At 40.3% G+C, this 14,885-nt stretch overlaps 1 protein-coding gene across 8 annotated transcripts in view; it reads right to left on the reverse strand.

The window, feature by feature from the left end:
- The window catches only part of OPCML (opioid binding protein/cell adhesion molecule like), a 1,154,973-nt gene that overhangs the window by 506,498 nt on the left and 633,590 nt on the right, over positions 1 to 14,885 (reverse strand). The window lies entirely within an intron of this gene.

A 14,885-nucleotide genomic window follows, 5' to 3' on the forward strand; every position in this document is an offset into this window, starting at 1 on the left:
TGGCCCGTGGGTCATAGTTTGGGGACCCCTGAATTACAACATCAAGACAGAGCTTCAAAGCGAAGGTATAGAAGAACGTTTTCCAAGGAAAGGGCACCGAGAAGAAACTGGGTGTAGTCATACTAATATCAGACAAAATAAATTTCAATATAAAAAAAGAAATAAGACACAAAGATGGGCACATTAAAATGATAAAGGGGAAACTACATAAGGAAGACATAACACTAATGTAGATGCACCCAATCAGGGAGAACTAAAATATATAAAGCAATTACTAACAGAACTAAAGGGAGAAGCTCACAAAAATACAATTATAGTTAGGGACTTAAATACCCCATTGACAGTAATGGATAAATCACCTAAACAGAAAATCAATACGGAAATATCACATTTCCTTAATTGTAATAAATAAATAACACATTATTCCAACTGGACATAATTGATATTTACAGAGTTTTTCAACTCAATACCAGAATATACATTCTATATAGTGCACATGGAACGTTCTCAAAGATAGACCATATGTGGGGGTACAAAACTAGTCTCAACTAATTTAAGAAGACTGAAATACAAAGCATTCTCTTTAACCACCATGCTTTGAAACTAGAAATTATTTGCAAAGAGAAAACTAGGGAAACCACAAATATGTGGAAATTAAACAGCACATGACTGAACAGCAACTAGGTCAAAGAAAAAATAAAAGAAGAGATAAAAAATAGAGAGAGACAAATGTGAATGACAATATGACATATCAAAAACTTTGGAATGCAGCAAAAGCCCACAATAAGAGGAAAGTTTGTAGCATTACAGATACATCTCAAGAGACAAGAAAAACCTCAAATAAACAATCAAACAATTCACCTTAAAGAACTAGAAAAAAAAAGAACTAACAAAACCCAAAGTCAGTAGAAGAAAGGAGATAAAAAAAATTGGGGCAAAATTAAAAAAAGTAGTAAATAGAAAAACAATACAAAAAATAATGCAACAAAGAGCTGATTCTTTAAAAAGATAATTACAATTAGCAAACCTCTGGCTAGACTCACTAAGGAAAATAAAAAAGAAAAGACTTAAACAAAATTAGATATAAAACAGAAGTTACAACAGAGACCACAGAAATACAAAGTACTATATAAGAATATTACAGAAGATTATATACTACCAAATTTGATAACCTAGAAGAAATGAACAAGTCTTTATAAACATATGACCTTCTTGATTGTATTATAAATTGGAAAAGCTAAATAGACACATCAACAGTAAAGAGTCATTCAAAACCTCTCAATAAATAAAGGTCCAAGATAAATTCACATGATCATGTCAATATATGCAGAAAAAGCACTTGACAAGATACAATATTCCTTTATGGTTAAAACATTCAATAAAATAGGTATAGAAGGAAAGTACTTCAACATAATAAAGTTGATATATGACAAAACCTTAGCTAATATCATACTCAATATTAAGAAACTGAAAGCTTTTCCTCTAAGATTAGGAACAAGACAAGAATGCCCACTCTCTCCACTCTTATTCAACATAGCAGGGGAAATCTTAGCCAGAACTGTCAGGCAAGAAAAAAAAAATTAAAGGCACCCAAATTGGGAGTAAAACTGTCACTGTTTGCAAGTTACATGATTCACAAAAATTAGAGTATCAGGGAATGTGCAGATACTCCAGTACTTTCAGCCTTTTGTATAGTGCATTTTCACCAATGAAATAAAAGTTGGTTTTGCCCCTCATTTGCATAATTGAACAACGTTCCTTGACTTGAGGTTCACTTTTCTGATGTTCTTGTTTAATAAAAAAAAATCAAAATGCTTCTTTTATCACTTCATATTCATTTTGAAATATCCCCTAATTTTTGTGAGCAGTATATATATAGTAAACCCTAAAAAACTATTAGGAGCAAAAACTAATACAATAAAGTTGTAGGGTAGAAAATTAATGTATAAAAATCTGTTGAATTTTTATACACTAACAATACAATAACAGAAAAAGAAATAAAGAAAACAATTCTATTTGCAATTACAACAACAAAAACAAAATAAAATACCAAATAATAAACTTAACAAAGAAAGTGAAGGACCTATATACTAAATACAACATAGTGGGGCACAAGTAGGTTTACAATTGTGAGTATGCAAAACAGAGTTTATTCTTGTGTTATTACAAGTGTTGGAGAGGATGTGGAGAAAGAGGAACCCTCACACATGTCTGATGGGAATGTAAACTATTGCAGCCGCTATAGAAAAGAATATGGAGGTTTCTCAAAAAATCAAGATCTAAGCTACCATACAACCGAGCAAACCTCCTTCTGGGTATCTTCTACTTGAAAATTTTGAGAACATATATTCTTAAAAATATATGTACCCCATGCTCATTTCACCATTGTTCCTATTGTTCACAGTAACCAAGACATGAGAACAATGTAAGGGTCCTTCAGTGATGACTGGATTAAGATGTGACACATATATACAGTGGAATACTACTCACCCATAAGAAAGGATAAGATGTTGCCATTTGTAACAATGTGGATGAATTTTCAGAGTATCATGTTAAGTAAAATAAGTTAGATGGAAAAGGATAAGAACCATTATGACTTCACTCATAAGTGAGATATAAAACAAAGCAATATATGAACAAACAAAACTCAAACTCTTAGGCACAGACAACAGTACAATGGTTACTGGAGGGGGTTTGAGATGGGAGATGGGGAAGAAGATAAAGAGGTCAAATATATGGTGGAGAGGGGAGACTGACTTTGGGCAGTGAGCACACAATGCAATATGCAGATGATGCATTATATCATAGAACTGTACACTTGAAACATATAATTTCCTTAACCAATGTAACTTCAATAAATCTAATTAAATAAAAATAATTGGGCAAGGATGTGAAGAAATTATAACATTTATTCATGTTTGAAGCAAATATAAAATGGTTCAGCCACTATGGAAAATGGATATGATGGTTACTCAAAATATTAAACAAAATTGCCATATGACCCACGCTGAGTATATACAAAAGAATTGAAAGCAGAAACTAGAATAGGTATTTGAATACCCATGTTCATAGCAGCATTATCCACAACAGCCAAAAAGGTGAATGCAACCCAAGTATCCACCAACAAACGACTAGATAAACAAAATGTGGTATGCACATACAAAGGAATATTTTTTAGCCTTCAGAAAAAAAAAGAAAGAAATCCTGACACATACTAAAACACTGACAAACTTTGAGGACATTATGCTCAGTGAAATAAGCCAGTCACAAAAAGACAAATACTGTGCATGGTCCCCCTTATATGATCACCTAAAGTAGTCAAATTCATAGACACAGAAAGTACAACGGTGTGTGCCAGAGGCTGTGAGGAGTAGACATGGAGAATTACTGCTTAATGAGGACAGAGTTTCAGTTTGGAAAGATGAAGAGAGTTCTGAAGATGAATAATTGTGGTTGCTTCACATAATATTAATATATTTAATGCCACAGAACTGTATACTTAAAAATGGCTAAAATGATAGATTTCATGGTGTATATGTTTACCACAATAAAAAGGGGGGGCATGGAGGAACTCCCTGAGGGTGACAAAAATGTTGTTACTTTGTGGAGTGGTGGTTACCTGAATGAATACAGAAGTCCAAGTTGTCAAAGGGAACACTTAATAAAATGCATTTTAATTTAATGTTCTTTCCCTCTCCTCCATCATATTCTCCACTTCCTCCTCTACTTCCTGATTTCTGTGCCAATATTCTGCTAAGACATTCACTAGATGTGACTATCTAAAGAGGATAGTCTAAGATTAATTTAACTGCCTAGAACAGTGCTTGGCATACAGTAGGCAATCAAAGCTGCTTCATTAAAAGGTGAATTCAGGCCCTGGCCGGTTGGCTCAGTGGTAGAGCGTCGGCCTGGTGTGTAGAAGTCCCGGGTTTGATTCCCGGCCAGGGCACACAGGAGAAGCGCCCATCTACTTCTCCACCCCTCCCCCTCTCCTTCCTCTCTGTCTCTCTCTTCCCCTCCCGCAGCGAGGCTCCATTGGAGCAAAGATGGCCTGGGCGCTGGGGATGGCTCCTTGGCCTCTGCCCCAGGCGCTAGAGTGGCTCTGGTCGCAACGGAGCGATGCCCCAGAGGGGCAGAGCATCGCCCCCTGGTGGGCAGAGTGTCGCCCCCTGGTGGGCGTGCCGGGTGGATCCCAGTCAGGCGCATGCGAGAGTCTGTCTGGCTGTCTCTCCCCGTTTCCAGCTTCAGAAAGATACAAAAAAAGAAAGAAAAAAAAAAAGGTGAATTCAATAGCTTATATTTAAAACAAATAATACTACTGTTTATTGTGAGCTTGCTACATATGACAATTCAACATATGCTCTTGGAAATGTAATACCATGTATTTCTCCCCAACAACCCAGTGAAGTGGGTATATTGTCCCTGTTTTTTAATCAGAAAATTGGGACAGCGATATTTAGTCATTTGTCCAACCTCATACTGCCAATAAGTACCAGAACTAGGATGTGAAGTGGGCTTTTTGACTGCAAAGTCTCAGCCTATTAGCCTCCTGACAGAGATTATATTTTATTTCATATATCACTAAGCATTCATTGATTAGGCAACTATAAAACGGAGCATGTAGTCAAGAATTCCTATGATCTGTTCCCATTGCATAGTTACATCAGGATACACACTGCTGAGACATATTTAGGGACATCACAGTGAGAGCTTATCACATAATCAGCTGAATTCAGATGGCCGAGGAAATGTGTGCAAACACTGCCATGTCAGAAGTCATCACATTGGCTTTTCTATCCTCTAAAGCAGTGGTCTCCAACCCCTTTTTGGGCCACAGACCAGTTTAATGTCAGAAAATATTTTCACAGACCGGCTTTTAGGGTGGGATGGATAAATGTCTCATGTGACCGAGACAAGTGTCAAGAGTGAGTCTTAGACGGATGTAACAGAGGGAATCTAGTCATTTTTTAAAAATAAAACATCGTTCAGACTTAAATATAAATAAAACGAAAATAATGTAAGTTATTTATTTTTTCTCTATGGACCGGTACGAAATGGCCCATGGACCATTACCAGTCCGCGGTCCGGGGGTTGGGGACCACTGCTCTAAAGTTTGTAGATGGACTTATAAAACATGCTATCCTCTATTTTGTAACCTTAACAAAAGGTGGGAGGCAGGCACAGTTCCCTTGCAACTTCTCAGAATCTCATGGCTTTAATAATATTGTAAAAGTCACAAATACTGCAATTATAATAAGCAGGAAAAGACAGTACAAGTAAAATATCAACTATCTAGGGAAAGATCATTATCTCCAGTAGGACCGAAATGCCACAATCTCAGGTTGTAACAGAGACTACCCAATTGCTTCCAAATGGGAGAGAATATCATCATTAGGAAAAGTATCAATACATAAGCCTGTGCGGGTGGAGATGGGAGAGACAGAGCTAGAGATAACTGATAAGCTTGTATCTTTTCAACAAATCCAAAGAAGCTACCACATGTTTGGTATTATATTGGGCACTGGTGACACACAAATGAAGAGAGGATATTACTATAGTTAGCAAAAGGCATAAAACAGATGAGAACAAGAGGAAGAGGGAGAGTTCTAGAGACGGTATAGAAATCACAGAACAGTCCAGATCTGAACGTTATTATACAAATTTCTCCTTATGCAGGGTGCTTTATAGTCAAGTATCTTCATGTGAGCAGGCCACTCCAATGAAACACCTGATTAATTCAATTCCCTGTGTAACAGATGCTGGCTCCTCCTTTTATCCATCATGGGACATTCCAAACAATGAGCAAGAAACCCTACGTGGTGATGGCATCATGGTCATGAATCCCAGTCAAGACATCTTGACATGGCAATTCATGTATCTGAGCATGGCTGAGAATAAAGAGTTTAGTCACAGAGGAGGAAGTGTGATATGGGCCAGACCTCACATGAGGTAGTCTCTAGAAAGAACATCCAGATGGGCAGGCACTGGAGAGTCAATGAACCACTCGTCTGAGAAGAATGGGGTCAAGGGAGATCATGTCTCATGGAGAAGAGGTCTTGACAGAACGAGGCAGTACTCCTAACCACCAAGGACTGCAGCAGATCCACAGAGAGTAGTAAGAATTGGACTAGGACTCAGGGATGAGAAGAGAGTAGCCAGCTTTGGGACAAGTGGGAACCCAGGATCAGAAAGGGCCAGATTCTGGCAGCAAGCGAGACCCTGGGCCTCAAATTGCTCTTTGCCTTAAGATGGGCGCTAAACACCTGTGCATGTGGGGTCCTGTGACCTGGATACTCGGTGATGAAGACCTTCAAACACCAGAAACTCAGCAGGTAAGACGTGGTCATCCTTGTCCACCCCTTCCTTCCTTCCTTCCTTCCTTCCTTCCTTCCTTCCTTCCTTCCTTCCTTCCTTCCTTCCTTCTTCCTTCCTTCCCTTTCACTACTCAGTCGTTCTACTTTTCTCATGTACACACTTCTGCGTTGCTTTAGTTCCTTAGCCTTCCTTCAACCCTTAGTTGACACCTTGCGGAAATCTCTCCTACTTACATCTTTCCATTTTTGTCTTTCATTTCTTTTATCTATCTTCCTTTCTTTGTTAATATTTATAAAAGTATCCCCAATCTTCTGAGAAGTGGGAAATGTATACTTGAATCAAATAAAATGATAGCCATGCATCTTAAAATTAAATTTGGCGCAATAAAAACAATACAAACTCCAAAACTTTTGAAAGTATTAAGAAATATCTTTGAGAAATCGTTTGCATATTATATTCCTCTAATTATACCTGCTTTTCTTCAGCATTCACAATAAATGGAAAATTATCATATTCATTTTTTTCCTCTTTTGTGTAATTACATCTTCTACAACAATGTTGTTTTCTATTTTTCTTCACTGCCGGTGTATAGCATTTTGGGTAATTATGAGTTAAATTATCTTTTGTGGGCTAGCCAGAAATCTTAACAACCTCTTCAAACATTCTTTGTTCTTATTATGCAATGAAAACTTAGTTAATTGAGATACCATAAATCCTCAGACTTGCTGAAAATGTTTAATATTCAAAACTAATTTTTAAACATCTAATTGATCAGTACTTTTATGGGAAGCCAGGTCAAATTCTTCAGCATCTCTTTGATTTAAGCAAAATGTAGCATCTGTAGTGAAGAGGTGGCCATACAGGTCACATTGTTTCTTCCAGGGTATGAATCAGCAGCAAGGTCAATAGAAGGTCTGTGGTTCTCTATTTTCATAGCCTCAGTAGTTTAAATTAAAATATGAATATAAAGATGGGGAGAGGGAATTATAAACTGCCATATATTATAGGATTAAAAAAGTACTTCTTTCTTTAGTCCATACTTCCATAATGATCACTCATGTCCTCACAACCTCTTGAAAATGCTATGGCATCAGTGTTCTTGTCAACAAATGACTAGCTAGCTTCTTCTAGGGTTGCATGATCCTTCTAGATCAGTGGCCCCCAAACTTTTTTGGGCCACGGATCAGTTTAATGTCAGAAAATATTTTCACGGACCGGCCTTTAGGGTGGGACAGATAAATGTATCACATGACCGAGACAAGCGTTAGGAGTGAATCTTACTGGTGTGAGGTGATATCTCATTGTGGTTTTAATTTGCATTTCTCTAATAATTAGTGATGTTGAACATTTTTTCATATGCCTATTGGCCATCTGTATATCCTCTTTGGAGAAGTGTCTATTCATTTCTTTTGCCCATTTTTTGATTGGATTGTTTGTCTTTCTGGTGTTGAGATTTACAAGTTCTTTATAAATTTTGATTGTTAACCCCTTATCAGACACACTGTCAAATATGTTCTCCCATTGTGTAGTTTGTCTTTTTATTCTGTTCTCATTGTCTTTGGCCATGCAAAAGCTTTTTAGTTTGATATAGTCCCATTACAAAACAACACAGAATAAGTGCTGGCGAGGATGTGGAGAAAAGGGAACCCTCCTGCATTGCTGGTGGGAATGCAGACTGGTGCAGCCTCTGTGGAAAACAGTATGGAGATTCCTCAAAAAATTGAAAATTGAACTGCCTTCTGACCCAGCCATCCCACTTTTAGGAATATACCCCAAGGACACCATAGAACGGTTCCAGAAGGAGAAATGCACCCCCATGTTTATAGCAGCATTGTTCACAATCGCAAAGATCTGGAAACAGCCCAAGTGTCCGTCAGAGGACAAGTGGATTAAAAAGCTTTGGTACATATATACTATGGAATACTACTTAGCCATAAGAAATGATGACATTGGATCATTTACAATAACATGGATGGACCTTGATAACATTATACGGAGTGAAATAAGTAAATCAGAAAAAAACTAAGAACTATATGAACCAATGCATAGATGGGACATAAAAATGAGACTCAGAGACATGGACAAGAATGTGATGGTAACAGGAGTGGGGTGGAGGGGTGGGGAAGGGGCGAGGAAGGAGAGGGAGGGAGTGGGGGGAGGGTAGGGGCACAAAGAAAACCAGATAGAAGGTGACAGAGGACGATTTGACTTTGAGTAAGGGGTATGCAGCATAATCAAAGGTCAAAATAATCTGGAGATGTTTTCTCAGAACATATGTACCCTGATTTATCAATGTCACTGCATTAAAATTAATAAAAAATAAAAAGTAAAAAAAGAAATAGGGATAACACACACACACAAAAAAAAGAGTGAATCTTAGACAGATGTAACAGAGGGAATCTGGTCATTTTTTAAAAAATAAAACATCATTCAGAATTAAATATAAATAAAACAGAAATAATGTAAGTTATTTATTCTTTCTCTGTGGACCGGAACCAAATGGCCAACGGACAGGTACCGGTCCGCGGCCCGGGGTTTGGGGACCACTGCTCTAGATGCTGTGTGTGCTGTGGGAGGTCACGTGACTGGAGAGGATGGCCATTAAGACATGTTCAAAGCCAAGAGCACTGATGACTGTCTTGAAGCACTCTGGACCCTCCAGTGGCTGTCACTTGTGCACTGTTGGCACCATGCATGGTGCCCGACTCCAGCAGACAGAGCAGCAAGGAGTCGTGAGTCAGTGAGGGGAAAGGCAGGACCACAGACAGCGACAGTCTCACCTAACAGAAACATCCCCAACCTGTCAAGGGCAGGTCCTAGGAACAGAGAGGTGGCTTTTGGCTCTTCCTGCTTGCAGGGCATGGAAACTTTCTCTGTTCTACATATCTGGGAGGGAATATACTATGAAGCCGAAAAAAGAAGTAAAAAAGATCTTCCTGGAGCAAATCCTGACTCTGGCACAAAATAACCATGTAACCAAAGGCAAGTGGCTTAACTCTTTCAAACTTCAATCTCTTGGGCTGTTGTTATTTGGGGGTCATGATATTCTGAAAGTTACATGGAACAAGAATTGGTCTGTCACCTGACACATAGTGAACCACAGATAACAGTCTGTTTTCTTTAACCCTTTGAGTAGCACGAATGTTCATGTACCTCCTCACTCAGAGGGTTAACAAAGGCTCACTACTCAAAGGATTAAATGGCCCCTCCCTGGCATATTTCATTAGAGGGTCTGTGGTAAGATCCTGTACAGAGCCTGACGCAGGCTCCAACCTCCCTTCTCTAGCCTTCCCTACCAGGGAAGTCACACAGGTGGAGCCAGGGTAAGGGCTGCGCTGCACAGACAACACAGCTTCCATTTTCACTTGTTTATAGAAAAGATACACCAGGATACAGGAAGCTCCAGGAAGGTGTCATATACTGAGAGGTCAGAGGGGACTCGGACTGCAGCCTCTCCTCCCAACACCTGCTCCATGGCAAACCTCTTCTCTCATTCCACTACAGCCCACACCAGCAAAAGCATATTCCTGCCGGTAGAATCATAAACAGATAAGCCAATCTGAAATAATAGGGTGCTGTCTTGTTGGGATTTTTTTAAAAAATCAAAAAAGGTTAACACTTAGTTCCTAACTTCATAGGCAATGTAATTTCTGCCAGCCCTAAAGAAGGCTGGGACCGTATTCCCTCCCATCTCATGACTGTGAACACAGCTTTCTGCTAATAAGTTATTTTCAAAGTCCTCCCTTGAGAAGGTCAAATAAGACCTGTATGGCTCCTCCTATTGGCCCCTCACCACGACCTATCAGAGCTGTACCCCACCGGGCCAGCACTGCGCTCCTCACTCCTTGCTGACTACTTAGACCCAGTCACTCGGGAGCACAGTAAGCAGGCCAAGGGCACAATCCCTTTTTAGACGCTGAAAGGAAGGGAAATGAGGACGACAACTAAACTGAACCCAAGGGCCAAATTTAGTTAAAGGCCAAAAATGAACAAAAGGGCTTAGATAAGAGCTGCTGCATTTTCCACAGCTATGAGAAAACCAGGAAGCATATATCCCGAATGCTTTAAAACTCCATCTCCCAATCCCCGTTTTGGTCTGCAGTGTGTAGCCCATGGTACCTGCATGGGGGAGGGGGTAGAAAACGGGGGTCAGGTGTGTTCCTGCCCATCAGTGACATTCAACAGCAAGAGTGTACCAGCCTTGCTGGGTTCTGCAGCCACACCCTGATCCTGACACACCAGGTGGAGCCTGAGCAGCCTGTCTGTCCCCAGTGCCTCTTTCCCCTGGGTGTCTCCTCACGTCCAGAGTGAGGCAGGCCTCCGTGAGACAGTCTCACTTCCAAACACATCACGCCACTGCTGCCGAGAAGAGCGCTCTCCATTCAGCTGCCCTGCTCACTGCCTCGCCCGCAGGGACAGTGAAGCCTTTTGCATGGTTTCAGATCAGATTACAACCAACGGTGGATTCAACTGTCCCCTCTGGCAAATGACTTAAGCAGCATCCAACAAATCCCTCAGGCCTCCCAGATCGCTGACCAACTGCTGTGCTGGAATGTCCTAGCATCATATTTTGAAGAAAATAAGACCCTTCAGATATAAGCACTTCATTGCTGCAGAGATAACAATACATATAAGAGACTGAGTCCGGTTAAGATGGATTTAAGCCTCCAACCAATCAATACTTATCATTAGAATCCTTAGCATCCACCACAATGTCCATACTCAGGACGGGAGAGACGTGGCTCCTGGCCGCCAGGAGCTCATGGCCTAACCATAACTCCACAGAAATGGCAGGTCCACAGTGTGTACCTGTTAGCACAGAGAGCGGTAGCAAGCGCTATTGGAATTCAAGTGCTATTGGATTCCTGAGCACAAGCAGAAAGCAGGATGCTGGGTAGAACGAAGACGAGACAGGTACACCTTAAAGTTGTGTGTGTGAGGTTGGGGTGAGGCTGAGGGAGTGGTGAGAAAGGCGGAAAGCAGAGCAGATGAAACTGGAAGAGACTGAGCACTGTAGGTTACTACTGAGGAGTTCAGTAGCACCAGGAACAACATGCACATATGTGCTGCTTTATAGTTAACGGCCAAATGCCATATACTTTATTTCTCCCAATGTCATGGACTAGGCAGATATTGGTCCCACATGTATGGCATTGAACTGAAATGCTCAAAACCATGTAGTTAGTGGTAGAAAAGAATCAAACCCAGGTATTCAGGCCCCAGAGCCCAGTCCTCAGTGCCAAGGTAGCCCATGAATGGTAAGGGCACCAAGACATGGAGGAGATGCCTCAGTGGGGGTAGGACGATTGGAGACCTGCCTTGCTTAGATCCTCTGGGGCAGGAAAAGGCGTTAGAGCAGTGGGTCTCAACTCTGGCTCCAAGATTAAAAAATACTGGAAGAGATTGTGAAATGCCCACACTTCTGCCCCACTCCAGAGATTTTGATTCCATTGGCTGGGAGCCTGGCAGTGAAATTTTTAAAAAGCATCCCAGCCAATCCCAGCGAGTGCCAGGTCAGCACCGCCACTTGCGGAGCCCCTGTGCACCTGTCCTGCTCTGGTGTTTCTTGTGTCTTCATCTTCCCAGACCAAGAACAAAGCCTCTGCACTTCTCCAAGTCCTTATCCAGTTTTAGCAACACAGAAATGCAAGATCATGCACTTACCTTTGAATAACCTGTTGGTGACTCTGCATTTTCTAATTTCCACCAAAACAAAAGCTGCCGATGGAGAGTGCAAAATACAGAGAAGAAACACCCAAGGAAACCACAAAAAGTCATCCTCGGGAGTCTGACTGCCCAACTGCCCTGGCAAAATCCTGGGGTTCTAATTAGTCCTTGGCTGTAGGTAACCCTCAAATATCTTGTTCTGAAGGGATTAGCTTTGAATGCCAAATGAAAGTTCAAGGACATTTTAGAAAAGAGTTATTAAGCATAATCCCAGACCAGCAAGCCTGGATTGACAAACTGATTATCCTGCCATAAAAAAATAAAATAAAATAATTTTTTTAAAAAAGATGGTGTATTGGTAGGAACTTTTTCCATTTATTGAAACGGTTACACATAGCAACAAGTCCTATCCTGAGCCTACTTCCCTCCCTCACAATGTTCATGATGAACCAACACAAGTTGAGAGGAGACTGAGGCCCATGAAGAAAGCACATCTGGCATCTGCCTTTCATCTGTGCAACCAGAACGGCTTACTAGACACCAGCTGACCACGCTGAGTATCTTGGGCTTCTTTCCTGACGTGGGCACTGATTCAGACACAGGCCTTCTACAGATTTGTCATATCTAATCTAATGGAGAGGCAACAGAACACTTTTAACCCAACAGCAGATAATTGTAATGAAATGATTCTGGCCAAAAGGGCCCATTTGTAATAATGCATTCAAATCAGATTCATAGAAGCTATAATTCAGGCGTCGTGAGCACCACCATCATTTCCATATCCTCTCTCTTTCAAGGAGGCAAAATAACTCAATATTCAAGTAATTATTTTTACTTTTCAAATAGCCCTTTGAGGTAATTATGGGAAAGATAATATTGCCTCACTCGTATAAAATGAGTTTCAGCCACGTTCAAAACTTCAGTGCCGTCTGCGCCACATCACTCCCTAACGCCCCTCAATGTAATCAAAAACCTATCACATGAAAACTGATATCTCCAAGGACGGAAGTAATCCTCCTCTAAGCCAGGCAATTTCTCACTGGGAAATTCAAAGAAGGGCCCAGCTCCCAATCCACAGTGGCCACATTTGAAAAGACTTTCTGTGGCTGATGGGCGTGGGAATCATTCAATTCTTTTTTTCAGTATGCTCTGAACATTGGATGTATTTGGAACACTGAATTCCCAAATACTAAATTCGCAGTGGAATATCTGTAAGGAGACTAAAGAGTGAGCGTGTGTAAGAGCTATGTTTGTTTTTAAAACAAAACACAATACAAAATAAAACATGTCATGTTTATCTGGGGTTGAAGCTGTGGACTTCCAGAGACTGGAAGCCTGGACTGTCCCTCTGCGTCCTAACAAATAAGTCTTTCTTTGAGATGGGAACACAGATTTTCACCGATAAAGCAATGGAGCATGGGAAACAAAAGGAGCGAGACTGAGACCCCCTCCAACCCCAGAAATCTGTAGGAGATATTTATGTTGTTTTCAGAAACATTGTGCTAGGCATAAAATCGAAGCTTAAAAATATCAGGGAATAATAAAAATTAAGTAATCAGGACAAAAAATGATTATTCATTACTATTTTGCCTATTAGCAAAAGCATTTAAAATGGAGGCATCTTATAAAAATGAAGGAAGAAGGTAATAAAAGAGAAGAACCCAAGAAGTAAAAAACAAACAAACAAAAAAAGTGAGGGAGAATATAAAGAGATTAGAATGTGAACAATGTGCTGAATTTCTCTATTTCAGGGCAAATTATACAGAGAGAAGAAGCAAAATCAACATAAGACATATGCTTACTTTAAAAAACAAAAACAAAAGCATGTAACCAGGTAACAGATAACAGTTATACTTGAGCATGTAAGAATTCTTTTCCCTCTAAACAAAGCACAAACAGCAACTATTCAGATTTTTCTTTTTTTTCACTCCCATTTCCATTACCAAGCCCAACTGCTAAACATTAAAATTGAAGATCATGAAAACAGGTCAGCAGCTAAAATAAATAAATAAATAAATAAATAAATAAATAAATAAATAAATAAAAGTGTATTGAAGCTGGCCCTCTGCTGGTGGAGTAGTCTTATTGCATCCTGAAAAGCAGAAATCTCAAGTTTTATTTCTCGTTTAACTTTTAGGGCAGGAAGAGACAGAGGAATTTGGAAAGTTCAGCACCGAGGCCTTATTCAACACTGGGTCTCTTTGTCCCCAGTAGTACATTAGAAGATAAAAAGGGATGTGTGGTAGTGTCAACATCTCTTCACAACTAGTAACATTTATCAGTGTTTCCTAGGTAACGGGTACTGGTGCTACTCCTAGCCCAGATGCTACTCATATCTTTAAGCTGACAGGGCTGCTGCAAATGTGCACCTCGCAGGTCATTTTGAAGGGAGGGGACTCCAAAAACTTCTTTAAGGAAATGAAGCAGACATCTTACACTTTACTCTGAGACAGGCTGAAGGATGCCACATGACCAGGAGGGTTTTCCTCCTGTTATCAGGGAAGGAGGTCTGGCTCTATCTATTTCTTTCTCTCTCTCTTCCTGGGGCCCCTGAGCATAAGCAGACCGGGTTCTGAAATCTATTCTCTGGTTCAAAAGGAGATTTAGTTGAGAACCACCCAAAGTGACAGATATCCAACCTCAGCGCTTGGGCTTAGGGAAAAAATAGCTGGTGTCCCACCAGGCCTTTCTTTCTTTCCTTCCCCGGGGAGAGGCTTGTCTAGATATGGAGCGAGTTCCACCAGGGAAGCCAAGGGGATAACAGAAAGGACACCCCACCCTCCTCCATTCTTTGGAGAAGCCAGGCTTTTTGGCTGTAGAATCTGGGACAAAATGCTTTATTTTCACTATAACCATCAAAGTCTTAGGGCAAACACATTTCACCCTGTGTACATTGTGAACCA

The sequence above is a fragment of the Saccopteryx leptura genome, chromosome 2, assembly GCF_036850995.1.
Source record: "Saccopteryx leptura isolate mSacLep1 chromosome 2, mSacLep1_pri_phased_curated, whole genome shotgun sequence".
NCBI classification, from domain to species: domain Eukaryota; kingdom Metazoa; phylum Chordata; class Mammalia; order Chiroptera; family Emballonuridae; genus Saccopteryx; species Saccopteryx leptura.